The 14545-nt window shown below is 43.9% G+C and overlaps 1 protein-coding gene across 1 annotated transcript in view; it reads right to left on the bottom strand.

Annotated features, from left to right (window-relative positions):
- The window catches only part of LOC122559375 (probable tubulin polyglutamylase TTLL1), a 70576-nt gene that overhangs the window by 49414 nt on the left and 6617 nt on the right, over window positions 1–14545 (bottom strand). The gene's annotated exons all lie outside the window — the stretch shown is intronic.

Raw genomic sequence — 14545 nt, 5'->3', positions numbered from 1 at the left:
GACCATATGTCAGAGATGATATCTGGATCATCAGCATGTACAGGCAGGTGGCCTCAACAATTTTAAGAGGAAGAGCCATTTAAGAGAAGCAAGCAGGGAAGCTAATCATTGAAGAGTGGTTGCTGGGTCGTTGCAGCAATAGCTCACCATGATACCTCATTTAAAAGGCACATTCAGGCAGGTACAAGGTAATAAAGAAAGGGCTTGTATCAGCCATACATCTTTCTGTTACAAGGTGGTACACGTGGAACCTGAGAAGCTGAGGAGGACAGGCTGAAAGCAATACCAATGTCACCCTTAACACAATGGGTATTGGGTGTATGCCACCTCTTATTGCTGTCAACCTCTGTTCTAGCAGGCCACACATCTCCACCACCACTTGCCTAGAGACATGCAGTCCTAGCAACCATTGGTGCTCAGACATCTCCATGAAGCTGAGTCTCTGATCGTAAACCCTTTAAACTGGGCAATACCATCTGCAAACATGAGGTGCCCTTTTGCCCAGCTGCAGCCTCTTCAACCACGTCCAGTACCCAAGTAGACAAGCTCCCTGATTGTTGCACAGCCAATCCTTATGGCTGATTCCACATCTTAACTACTCTGCAACTTACTGAGGCACTCAAAATCTGAAAGCATTGATTCCATAGCCAAATGAGGTCTCTATTGCAATGAGCGTCTCAAGAACCTTGACCTGCCTGTAATCAGGGAGCTGGCCCCATGTGGATCTATGCTGTTTTACCAGCAGCACCCCTCCCTGCCCCATTCCCATTCCCCTTCCCATTCCCATAGCCATGGTTCCAGCAACATTTTGCCCAAAGTTTCTCCTGTCAGGACTTTCCCTCTCAGGGAAAAGATCACACTGCAAAAGAAAACTTGCCCAAAATGTGAAAGAAGCTCATGATGAAAATATTCAGGTAAAATATTGCAAGTATTTTTATAAACTCTGTCTTACAATACCTGTTAGTAAGCACAGCACAAGTACACCAGCTGTATTATTGGAAGCTTGACTAAACATAATAAAAAGGAGTGGCCTTAATGAGTCTGCTGGCATATTGGTGAGCAGCAAGCACACTGAATGCATGGTAAGCTTCAGGACCCTGAGTTCAACTGCCCTGGGAGTTGATCAATGATCGGCATCAACTCTACGAGCACCTGTGTTGGACCCAAATTCTTTATTGCGTTGTGGATAGTTTTTAGACATTGCTACTAATGCTGAAAAGATACTTAAAAATTGAAATGGAACAGGATCTTTAGTGTAGCGTCATGCGATCCTTTGCGTTGGATCATGTGATTGCTAGGTCACATCAATGACTTTGCTCCTGCTGGACCTACATTGTCATAATCAACCATCCTATTTTTTTCAGATTGTCCCATATTTTTAATGCATAACAATTGCCTAAACAAATTTTCCCCAGGGCACCATCTGTCCTGCTTTCCAAGCTGGAAGTCTGGAATCCCAAAGCACCAGTTATCTGGAATTATTTTCAGCACACAATGCTCATTCCCATCACTCTGCAACAGTTTTGGATTCAGTGAATCAATGCAAGGAATAATGGAAAACTTTGACCTGAATTTTCTCATCCTCTGAAAGATATTAGCAATGGCAAGACAGTTGGGAAAATATGGTGAGGTCAGAAAAATGAGAATCTCAATACCGCAAAAAAAACAGTCTGATTCTCCACTCAAGTTTTGAATGGCAAGCCAAGAATCTCACTAGATATTGATGTGGGACCTATTCGCCTGCATTCAGTCTTATTACTGCCTATTCTTGCCTCATTGGTAAGCAATTTTTATTCTGCCACTCTTTTGACTTACAGATTTCACAAGCCTCCTGATGACATCTGCTGAGAAGAAGCCAGCTGTGGAAGAATTGCTTTCCTGAACGTCTGGGCCCTCCACCTCCAAGCTGCATATTATTTTTCTCTAAATAATTCTCCCAAGGAGGACTTTGCAGCTTTGATAGTGCTGTGTTTGCCTTTGTCAATTCCAATGTCTAGGTCGATGCTGGTTGGTCCATCCGGTTCCATTGCATTTCGATTTGGTAGCAATTTGATACAGCTGAGCCACTTGCTAGGCCATGTCAGAGGACACTTAAGAGACAGACACATTGCTGTGGCTCTGGACTCACGTGTAAACAGGACCAGGTGCCAATGCAGGTATCTTTCCCGATAGGACATTGATAGAGAAATATGGACTTAATTCTGAGTGGTAAAAACGAGGTAAAAACAATGACTGCAGATGCTGGAAACCAGATTCTGGATTAGTGGTGCTGGAAGAGCACAGCAGTTCAGGTAGCATCCAAGGAGCAGTAAAATCGACGTTTCGGGCAAAAGCTTTTCCAGCACCACTAATCCTTAATTCTGTGTGGGCGTAGAGAGGGGCTAAATACTGTATTTGCGAGGGAGAAGGTGCCAATTACAGTGTGTGGGTGAAGGGATGCGAATTTCTGTATGTTTGGGGAGATGGGAAAGAGGGGCTTGTTTACTGTGTATGTGAGAGGAGGCTAACTACTTTGTGTAAGGGGAGGGAGACGGGGGCTAATTATTCTTTACACAGAGTGTGGTAGGTGCCTGGAATGCGTTGCCAGCAGAGGTGGTAGAGGCAGGCACGGTAGATTCATTTAAGCTGTGTCTGGACAGATGCATGAGTAGGTGGGAAGCAGAGGGATACAGATGCTTACGAATTGGGTGACAGGTTTAGACAGTGGACTTGGATTGGCCTAGGCTTGGCGGGCCGAAGAGCCTGTTCCTGGGCTGTAAATTTTCTTTGTTCTTTGTATTCTGTGTATGAGTGGTGGAGGAAGTGCTAATTACTGTTTGTGAGAATGGGGCAAGAAGAGGCTAATTATTGTGTATTTAATGCGGGTTGGGGACTAAGTACTGTGTGTCCATGGAGTAGAAGGGGCTAAGAATTGTGTGTGTCAGGGAGAGGAGGAAAGAAAACTAATTAATATTCCACTGCCTTTGCTTCCTTTTCCCTCTTGTGAAGGTTCTCCATGCTCCTGCTAGTGACTTCAAGGAGAAAAGCAAATGCAGAGAAAGTGGCACTGCCAGGCTGATAGTATACATGCAAGTTCTTTCTCTTAGTGAGATGCTGGAGTTCCTCTTTACACCTTACCAACTCTCACTCACTGACTACCACCCCTCACCCCACTACTCCACCCTAACCTCCGGTAGGCCAAAGTCCACCTGGATTTACTTCTTAAAAGTTAGCCACCCTGATAATGCCTTTTCCTGTAAATAATACTTCTCTAAAGCATTATGGTCACCTGATACGATAAAATATATTTATAAAATTATTGGTGGAACAAAATGCAAACAAAGCAAAAATCTTCACAGCTTAAATGTGACTTTCAATATTTGTTTTTGTTTACATGCCTTTATTGTTGCTCATTTATTCACAAGCTCTTCAATCTTGACCTTTGCCATTAAGTTACTTTGTGAACACTGTATTGTATCTTAAGATTCAGGAAATAAAGGCTACAGAACCGTAAGGGAAACCTTACTGATATGCTTTGAATCTATGTGTTGAAATATGACTCTCCTGCCTCACTTAGCTAAGTCCCTTTCAATAAAGCTAAGAGTAAATAAAGAAAGCCTTAAGGTATGTTTTCTAGCCTGCCATATGGCCAGTAACACTGGAATGGAATGAGTAATTGGCAATTGGATAAATCAATTGCAGATCCATATCACTGGATCTTTGTCACTTTTGATAGGAGCTTCTATGTAGGCATTTGAATTGATTGAAAGTATCATCATCAAACTCGGGCACAGGTTTCGATGAAACATTGCAGTGCATTTAAATTAAGCACAGTATGATTTCCATCTGTTTACAATGTACTTGGACTTTGTGCTTCATGTAAGATGGAGCCTTTAAGCCTTTTAAGTGTTAAAGCTTTTTGGTATTTACTTTAATTGTCTAGCTTTGCAGTAACCTTTTAAAACTTTTTTTCAGCAATTAATGTAAAATATTTTCATTTTATATTTTGTCTCGATAGAAAGTGCATCACGTTGAGAGCCACTGACAATTTTAAACTGCAGGTCAACACAATCCCATACTCAGGATTACTTAGTAAATATTGCCTAATTATTGAATCACATCGAATGTTGAACACTATGTTTTGGATTTTGCGAGCATGGTCTGGTTTGTATAGTCAGTACCTTGCCTGTTGCAGACAGCTGAAGGGCCATGTTGTTGATGCAATCTGCCAGTCTTTGGGATGTATTGTTTACACTCCCATCATTACACATCACTGAAGTTCATTACCAGAGTACTCATGTGTGTGATAAACAGAACATCTTTTTGGCTTGATAGTGCCATTTTGTTCTGTGCAAACATCACACCTGGTGCTACTGCATGGTCATTCTGGCAGGGACTAAAGAAAGAAAATTCAATTGCAGAGCTTGAAGTAATGCCATTTTTTTTCTGTGTATGTATTTGAGAAGAGCGGGTGGTTCTTGATTAAAATCTCATTTGAAATATGGGACAGGACTTTTTGAGTGGCATGACTTCCCACCCTGCCATTTTAGGGTTGATAGGGAAAGCATCAACACCAACTCTGGCTGCCCTTGAACCATTTACTTCTCTGTGTGGTGTTATCTGCCTAAGATCAAGAGTATCTCCCACTCCCATCAGAGAAAAGAAAGTTTCACCTTCATTGGCTGTCAGCTCTGAAACACCAGTCAACGATACTTGAGTGGGGCCTTCACTGGGACTACAGGCAGCTCTGAAAGAGATTAGCTTATCCATGTAGCAGATTTCAGGTAAGTCTGAGAAATTCATAGGGAGATGGGACAGCAATATGCTAGGCTGCCAGATTTGATTTGATGGTATAGGCCTGGAAGTGGAAATTGAACTTATGACCTTTTGACTCAGAAGCAAGAATGTTATCACTGAGCAACAAGTTACAGACAAAAAAAACTGCAGATGCTGGAATCAAAAGTAGACAAGGCGGGGGCTGGAATAACTTAGCAAGCCAGGCAGCACCAGGAGGTGGTGAAGTCGACGTTTCGAGTATAACTTCCTCAGGAATGGAGGTGGGGTAGGGGGAGCTGCAGATAAAGGGTGCGGAAGGGCTATGGTTGGGGAGAGGGGCAGAATGGTGAGGTAATGGTAGGTGAATACAGGTGGTGGGTCGATGGGAGGAATGAATGCAGTTGGTAGCTAGAAGGAAGGGTTGGTCAAAGGGAAGAAAGGGAGGAATCGGAGCTGGAAGAGGAGTCGGGGGGGTGGGTGGGAAGGTTATTTAAAATTGAAGAACTCAGTGTTGAGTCCTCCAGGCTGTCGGCTGCCCAGGTGGAAGATGAACTGTTGTTCCTCCAATTTGTGGTCTGATTCGCTGTGGCAATGGAGGAGACCGAGGATGGACATGTCGGAAAGGGAATGGGAAGAGGAATTGAAATGGGTACTGACTGGGAGGTCAGGGATGGAATCAATGACTGCATTGGTGCTGCATCCTGCACCCAGACTGAACTGGAGCAGTTCATTGATTTTGCCAACAACTTCCACCCTGCACTTTAATTTACTTGGTCTACCTTGAATACCACCCTCCCCTTTCATGACCTGTCCATTTATATCTCCAGCAACGGTTTACGGATTGAAATTTATTACAAACCCACAAAATACCTGGAGTACATCTCCTTCCAACCAATATCCTTCAAAAACTCCATCCTGTTTTCCCAATTCCTCCGTCTCTGTTGCTTGTGCTCTGACAAGACGTTCTACTCCCAAGCATCCCAGATATACAGCTATTTTAAACAATGTGCTTCCCTCCCCACCCCGCTGTCATCCAGACGTCGCTCCACTGCATCTCCTCCATTCCCTGCTCCACTGCTCTAAACACCCCCCAAACATAATAAAGACAGGGTCCCTCTTGTCCTCACTTTCCATCCCACTAATCTATGCATCCAATGTGTCATCTTCAGACACTTCTGCCACCTCCAAGTAGACACTACCACCCAGAACATCTCCCCCTCCCCACCCCTCTCTGCCTTCCCTTCGCCGCTCCTTGGTTTGTGGCAACCCTCCTCCGAACCCCGGTACCTTCCCCTGCAACCGTAAAAGATGGAAAACCTGCCGGCATACCACCTCCCTCACCTCCATCCAGGGCCCCACCCAGTCCTTCCAGGTGAAACAGAGATTCATCTGCCTCTCCTCCAAACTAATTTACTGTATCCAGTGCTTCTGGGATACATCAGTGAGACCAAACATTAACTTAGGGAACATATTGTCAAACATCTCAGCCAGGCCCGTAAGGGCCAGCCTGACCTCCCTGTCACTGCCCATTTCAATTCCCCTTCCCACTCCCTCTCTGACATGTCCATCCTCAGTTTCCTCCATTGCCACAGTGAATCAAACTGCAAATTGGAGGAACAACACCACATTTCCCACCTGGGCAGCCTACAGCCTGGAGGACTCAACACTGAGTTCTCCAATTTCAAATACCCTCCCTTCCCATCCCACCTCTTCCCTTCCATCCCTCCAACCTACCCTTCCTTCTAGCTATCAGCCAGATTCATTCCTCCCATCGACCAAGCAGGTTGTACCCACCATCTGTATTCACCTAGCACTACCTCACTACACCGCCCCTCTCCCCACTTATAACCTTTCCCCCGCCACCATCTGCAGCCCCCCCCTATCCCCACCCCAGTCCTGAAAAAGGGTTAAACCCAAAGTGTTGACTTCTCCACCTCCTGATATTGCTTGGCTTGCTGTGTTCTTCCAGCCTCCTCCTTGTCTATCCCTGAGCAACAAGATAGGAAAAGTTACATTATTGGTAGGCAATCAAGTTTAATTTGATTTTAAAGCACAGTAAGTACAAGTTAAAGTGGCACCCCAGTAAAGATGGTGTATCAGCAAGATAAGCTGGTATCAAAGCTGCACTGCTCATACCTGCCACTATGGCGCAAACCACATTTCCAAACTCTGGAATTGTAGTAATTAGTGAAGGGAATGGCTCCAAAGTAATTTTAGTCAACAGACATTGGCAGAGCTGAAACATCCACTACATCAAGGCCAATATTTTACATGAAGAAAATGCAAAAATTGAACATCCTTATAACAGATACTTCAAATAATCTAATATAAACTAGCAAAATGAAGAATTTCAGAGTCAGAATAAATATATGTAATGCATAAAAACATCTTGATGTATTTTTCACAAATGCTGCCAGACCTGCGGAGTTTTTCCAGCAGTATCTGTGTTTATTTCAGATTTCCACCATCCACAGTTGTTTGTTTTATAATACGTCTTTAGATTAGATTCCCTACAGTGTGGAAACAGGCCCTTTGGCCCAACCAGTCTACACCAACCCTCCGAAGACTAACTACCCAGACCCATTTCCCTCTGACTAATGCACCCAATACTGTGGACAATTGAGCATGGCCAATTCACCTGACCTGCACGTCTTTGGACTGTGGGAGGAAACCGGAGCACCCGGTGGAAACCCACACAGACACGGGGAGAATGTGCAAACTCCACACAGTCACCCGAGGCTGGAATCGAACCAAGGACCCTGGCGCTGTGAGGCAGCACTGCTAACCACTGAGCCACCGTGCGTCTTGATCCATAATTCAAGAAAGCAGTTCTGAGGAAGGGTCACTTGACCCGAAAAGTTAACTCTGATTTCTCTCCACACATGCTGCCAGATCTGCTGAGCTTTTGCAGCAATGTCTGTTTTTGTTGGTGAAGCCTTAAATGAAAATGCTTATCTTGATTTGGAATGTTTATTATTGTGCAAGAAATAGAAGACATCATTAAATTTGATTAGATTACTTACAGTGTGGAAACAGGCCCTTCGGCCCAACAAGTCCACACTGACACGCAACTCACCCAGATCCATTCCCCTACATTTACCCCTTCACCTAACACTACGGGCAATTTAGCATGGCCAATTCCCCCAACCTGTACATATTTGGACTGTGGGAGGAAACTCACGCAGACACAGGGAGAATGTGCAAACTCCACACAGACAGCCGCCTGAGGTGGGAATTGAACCTGGGTCTCTAGCACTGTGCCACCGTGCCACCCACAGTGGAACATCTAAAACAACTAAATTGGGAAAAGTATTTTTACAACACTTTATTAATAGTGCTCTTAAGGGTGTCTTGCTGAGCTTGCAGATGAAATACATTCCCAAAACCAATAAGATCAGACTAAGCAAACATGGCAGCAAATAGATTGACAAAGTACACAGTAACAATTTCATGAATCATATTGAAATAGCCAAAATGAGGTTGAAAGAAATCTAGGATTCTTAGTTGATTCATATCAAACATGCCCAAGCAATGCAAAGCAATATTTACAAAAACTGATAGGATGTTGAACTATGAAGTTAAAACAATGGAAAATACGTCTGAGGAAATATAACCAACCTGAATACTGTCATGGGGAGGCTGAAAAAGCTTAGGGAATGAGCTTCTGAGAGTGGAATATGTGATTGTTAGCTGTACAGACACTGTTCACTCACAATTTAAGAGAATGAGAAACAACCTCATTGAAGCATACAAGATCGTTAAAAATCACACAACACCAGGTTATAGTCCAACAAGTTTAATTGGAAGCACTAGCTTTCGGAGCGCTGCTCCTTCATCAGGTAGTTGTCACAACTTCCTGATGAAGGAGCGGTTCTCTGAAAGCCAGTGCCTCCAATTAGACCTGTTGGACTATAACCTGGTGTTGTGTGATTTTAAATTTTGTACACCCCAGTCCAACACCAGCATCTCCAAATCATTACAAGATTGTTAGGATACTTGATAGCTAGATGCAAGAAGATATTTCCCATTGTGGGAAAGTCTGGAACCAGCAGGCATAATTTCAGAACAAAGAGTTAATTTAAGACAAAGATGAGGAAGTATTTCTTCTTTCAGAGGGGAGTGACTCTGTGGAATTCTTTACTGTACAGGGCTGTCAAGGGTGGGTTGTTAAGTATATTCAAGGTTGAGACAGATAAATGTTTAATCAGTAAGGGAATCAATGGTTCAATGGAAAGGGAGGAAAGTGGAGTTAAGATTATCAGATCAGCCATGAGTTGAATCAAAACTGAGTAGTGGAGCAGTCTCAATGGGCTGAATAGCCTACTTTGGCACCTATGTCTTTATTTTTTTCAAATTAAAGGCAGGAACAGAACTGGAAACTTAGTAAAAAGTAGTTTACAGGCTGATATCTGGACATTCTTCTTTACAGCAAGAATGATCGATGTCTGGAATAAACATATTGATCCACCAATGGGGTTGAAAACCTGGGAATCATTTGGCTAATGTAATGCCACTGTTTAAGAAAGGTGGTAAGGACAAGCCAGGGAACTATAGACCAGTGAGCCTGATGTTGGTGATGGGCAAGTTGTTGGAGGGAATCCTGAAGGACAGGATTTCCATGTATTTGGAAAGGCAAGAACTGATTAGAGATAGTCAACATGGCTTTGTGCAATGGGAAATCATGTCTCACAAACTTGATTGAGTTTTTTGAAGAAGTAGCAAAGAGGATCGATGAGGGCAGAACAGTAAACGTGGTCTATATGGATTTTATTAAGGCGTTTCACAAGGTTCCCCATGGGAGACTGGTGAACAAGGTTAGATCTCATGGAATACAGGGAGAACTAGCCATTTGGATACAGAACTGGCTCAAAGGTAGAAGACAGAGGGTGGTGGTGGAGGATTGTTTTTCAGACTGGAGGCCTGTGACCAGTGGTATGCCACAAAGATTGGTGCTGGGTCCATTACTTTTGGTCATTTATATAAATGATTTGGATGTGAGCCTAAGAGGTACAGTTAGTAAGTTTGCAAATGACACCAAAATTAGCGGTGTAGTGGACAGCGAAGAAGGTTATCTAGGATTACAAGATCTTGATCAGATGGGCCAATGGGTTGAGGAGTGGCAGTTGGAATTCAATTTAGATAAATGTGAGGTGCTGCATTTTGGGAAAGCAAATAAAGGCAGGACATATACACTTAATGGTAAGGTCTGAGGGAGTGTTGCTGAACAAAGAGACCTTGGAGTGCAGGTTCATAGCTCCTTGAAAGTGGAGTTGCAGGTAGATAGGACAATGAAAAAGGCGTTTGGTATGCTTTCCTTTATTGGTCAGAGTATTGAGTACAGGAGTTGGGAGGTCATGTTGCGGCTGTACAGGACATTGGTTAGGCCACTTTTGGAATATTGCGTGCAATTCTGGTCTTCTTCCTTTTGGAAGGATGTTGTAAAACTTGGAAAGGTTCAGAAAAGATTTACAAAGATGTTACCAGGGTTGGAGCATTTGAGCTAGAGGGAGAGGTTGAATAGGCTGGGGCTGTTTTCCCTGGAACGTCGGAGGTTGAGGGGTGACCTTATAGAGGTTTATAAAATCATGAAGGCATGGATAGGGTAAATAGGCAAGATCTTTTCCCTGGGGTGGGGGAGGGCATAGGTTTAAGGTGAGAGGGGAAAGATATAAGAGACAGAGGGTGGTGCGTGTGTGGAATGAGAAGCCAGAGGAAGTGGTGGAGGCTGGTACAATTGCAATATTTAAAAGGGATCTGGATGGGTATATGAGTAGGAAGGTTTAGGAGGGATATGGGCCAAGTGCTGGCAGGTGGGACTTGATCGATTTAAGATATCTGGTCGGCATGGACGAGTTGGACCAAAGGGTCTGTTTCCTTGCTGTACATCTCGATGACTCTATGACTGTATGAGTTGGATGCTTCAATAGCAGGACAGCAGGGTCTCTCTGATTGGATGAATTCACATTGTGGATAACTTCCCATCTGCAACTATCTTCAATAGGTCGCTATAGCTCTGCTTACTAACTTTGGTGTGAAGGTGCCAGTGTTGGACTGGGGTGGACAAAGTTAAAAATCACACAACACCAGATTATAGTCCAACAGGGTTATTGGAAGTACAAGCTTTCAGAATGCTGCTCCTTCATCAGGGAGCTAGTGGGACAGGATCATAGGACACAGAATTTATAGTAAAAAATCAAAGTGTCATCACATTGATGCAACGTATTGAGCAAACCTAGATTGCTCTTAAGTCTGTAAGCACTTAAAATGGGTTGCAGTTTTCGATTCATTAATATGTAAATGCCAGAATTCCTTTCAAGTCACATTTCCGAGATAACTTAAGGTTTTAAAAAAAGAGGGTGACATCTCAGCTCAGACAATGCATTAAAAGTGTAAGGTTAGAGTCTATTTCCAAAGTAGGAATTTATAAAATGTCACATGGACTGACTGGTTACAAACTTTGTGCTTTTTGAACAAAATAGCATGTATTTGAAAATGCAAATTAACCCCATAGATTTATATGTGTGTGTGTGCTTGCATGAGGGACAGAGAGAGTGAGAGAGTGTGCATGTGCGCGTGCGAGTGTGATGGAGTATATGCCTGTGAGAGAGTGTGCGCATGAGTGTCTGTGTGTATGTGTGTGTGTGTATTGGATTGAATAGTGGGGTCCCCTGTCGTGTGAAATGAACCCAAGATCCCGGTTGAGGCCATCATCATGGGTACCGAACTTGGCTATCAGCCTCTGCTAAGCGACTTTGCATTCTTGCATATTCCAAAGTAGTCTTGGAGGATGGTCACCTTAAGACCTGAGGCCGAATGTCCTTGGCTGCTGAAGTGTTCCCGACTGGGAGGGAACATCCCTGAGTGGCAATTGTTGCACGAGGTCCATTCATCCATTGTTGTAGCATCTAGTTGATCTCGTCAATGTACCATGCCTCGGGGAATCCTTGCTTACAGTATATGAGACAGACAATGTTAGTCACATGAGTATATGCCGCACATGCGGTGGGTGGAGTCCCCACGTGTAAAGGTAGTATCTATATCGATACTCTGACATGTCTTGCTGTTGTAGCCATGACAGGGTTGTACGGTGTTGTGGTCAATGTTGTTCTGAAGGCTGGGCAGTTTGCTGCAAACAATGATCTGTTTAAGGTTTGGCAGTTGCTTAAAGGTGAGAAGAGGAGACGTAGGGAAGATTTTGGTTAAGTACTCATCCTCATCGATAATGTGTTGCAGGCCGCGAAGAACATAGCGTAATTTCTCTGCTCCCTGGAAGGGTCCCCTATCGGTCGTATCTCGTGTCTGCCTCCTGAGGAGGTCATTATGTTTTCTCACTATGGCATGCTGGCAATCGATAAGTTTGGCATCATATCCTGTTCTTATGAGGGCATCCTTCAACATCTTCAGGTGTCCATCACATCCCTTCTCATCTGAACAGATCCTGTCTATGCATTGGGCTTGTCCATAGGGGATGACTCTTTTAAGATGTTTAGGGTGGAAGTTTGAGAAGGGTAGCATTGTGAGGTTATCCGTAGGTTTGTAGTAGGGTGAGGTACTGAGGCGCCCAACCTGGATGGAGATGCATGTGTCTAAGAATGAGACAGATACTAAAGAGTAGTCCGTGGTAAGTCTGATGATGGGATGAAACTTGTTGATATCACTGTGCGGTTGTTCCAGTGACTCTTCGCCATGAATCCTCAGGAAGAAAATATTGTGAATATATCTGGTGTATAGTTTTGGTTGGAGGTCCTGTGCAGAAAACAAGTCTTGATCAAATTTGTGCAAAAAGATGTTGGCATTTTGGAATGCAAGTTTAGTCCCCATGGCTATATCATGTGTCTGGATGAAGAACTAGTTGTCTAACATGGAAATGTTATGGTTGAGGATGAAGCAGATGAGTCGTAAGATGGTGCCTGGAGATTCGTAAGTAGTTGGTACTGAGTACTGAGTTTGTTGCAGCAATGCCGTCATTGTGGAGGATGCTGGTGTAGAGTGCTGAAATGTCCATTATGACAAGGAATGTTCCTGGTCGACTGGACCCCACTACACTGTATACACACACATACACACATTCTTACACACTCATTGCTCATGCAGCCATCTCTCATGCCCACAGTCTCTCTCAGACATGTACATATACACTCCCACACTCACACTCACGCGCATACCCTCTGACAGGCATATACTCAGTCACGCTGATACACACACACACACGCTATTTAGTTCAAAAAGCACACAATCTGTAGGCAGTCAGTCACACCTTTAAGACATTCTCTGAGCTGAGAAGTCACCTTTTTTTTGAAACCTTACGTTGTCTCGGGAATGTGACTTGAAAAATGTTCCTGGATTTACATATTAATGAATCCAGACCTGCAACCCATACTAAGTGATTAATTGTTCAATTAATCGCATCAGTTGTATGATACTCTGATCTTTTACTATAAATTCTGTGTACTATGATCCTGCCCCATGAGCCACCTGATGAAGGAGCAGCGCTCCGAAAGCTAGTGCTTCCAAAGAAACCTGTTGGACTATAACCTGGTGTTGTGTTATTTTTACCTTTACTAACATTGGGCCTTTGCTTGTGGTCATTGCAAGTGCTGTCAAGCCGTTTGCCCCTTCTTATAATGACAAACAGTGTTTTACTGTTAGACTGCTGACTTCAAAATCTGTCAGAAGAGACTATTCTACATGTTGTTTGTTTTTCTTATAAATCTACATGTCTACGAGTGAGAAATAAGCAAGATGTTATAATAAGATGGTTAGATGGTAACCCTGAACCTGGGGAAGATCCCTAGGTTGATCCTTCCCTATTTTCTCCATATCCTTATTTGCAAAGATGTCTAAGGCTTGTAATTTATTAGATTCTCAACCCTTCAGTTCAAATCAATGCCCTTGCATTGTTTGTTTTGTAGTAGAAACAGAACAGTAGTCTGAGTGGCAAGGTGCTGTTATTTGAAGAAGCACCATTTCAGTAAAAGCTATGTGCTAAATCTATAGCATATATAATATGTCATGCAGGTTGTAGTAACAATGCAGTTTACTGGAAAGTATACAAAGTTGGTTGGCCAGATATTTTAAACTAATTTTATAATAACAACATTTGGAAAGATCAAAATTCTGAGATCCTCAACAATACGTTGCATCTTGAATGTGTATGAAACTAAAGTACAAAGAGTACAATAGGTGAATGGGGGTGGGGATGGAGGTGATAGGTCCGAGAGGAGGGTGGAGCGGATAGGTGGGAAGGGAGATTGGCAGGTAGGACAGGTCATGGGGACGGTGCTGATCTGGAAAGTTGGAACTGAGGTAAGGTGGAGGGAGGGGAAATGAGGAAGTCCACATTGAAGCCCTGGAGTTGAAATGTTCTGAGGCGGAAGATGAGGCGTTCTTCCTCCAGGCCTCGAGTGGTGAGGGAGTGGTGGTGGAGGAGACCCAGGACCTCCATGTCCTCAGCAGAGTGGAAGGGGGAGTTGAAATGTTGGGCCACTGGGTGGTAGGGTTGATTGGTGCGGGTGTCCTGGAGATGTTCCCTGAAGCGCTCTGTGAGGAGGCGTCCAGTCTCCCCAATGTAAAGGAGACCACATCCATAGCAGCGGATACAATACATGACATTGGTGGATATGCAGGTGAAACTTTGATGGATGTGGAAGGCTCCTTTGGGGCCTTGGATGGAGGTGAGGGAGGAGGTGTGGGCGCAGGTTTTGCAATTCCTGCAGTGGCAGGGAAGGATGCCAGGAAGGGAGGGTGGGTTGTTGGGGGGCATGGACCTGACCAGGTAGTCACGGAGGAA

Source organism: Chiloscyllium plagiosum, chromosome 19, assembly GCF_004010195.1.
Source record: "Chiloscyllium plagiosum isolate BGI_BamShark_2017 chromosome 19, ASM401019v2, whole genome shotgun sequence".
NCBI classification, from domain to species: domain Eukaryota; kingdom Metazoa; phylum Chordata; class Chondrichthyes; order Orectolobiformes; family Hemiscylliidae; genus Chiloscyllium; species Chiloscyllium plagiosum.
This window is presented reverse-complemented; position numbering and strand designations above follow the sequence as displayed.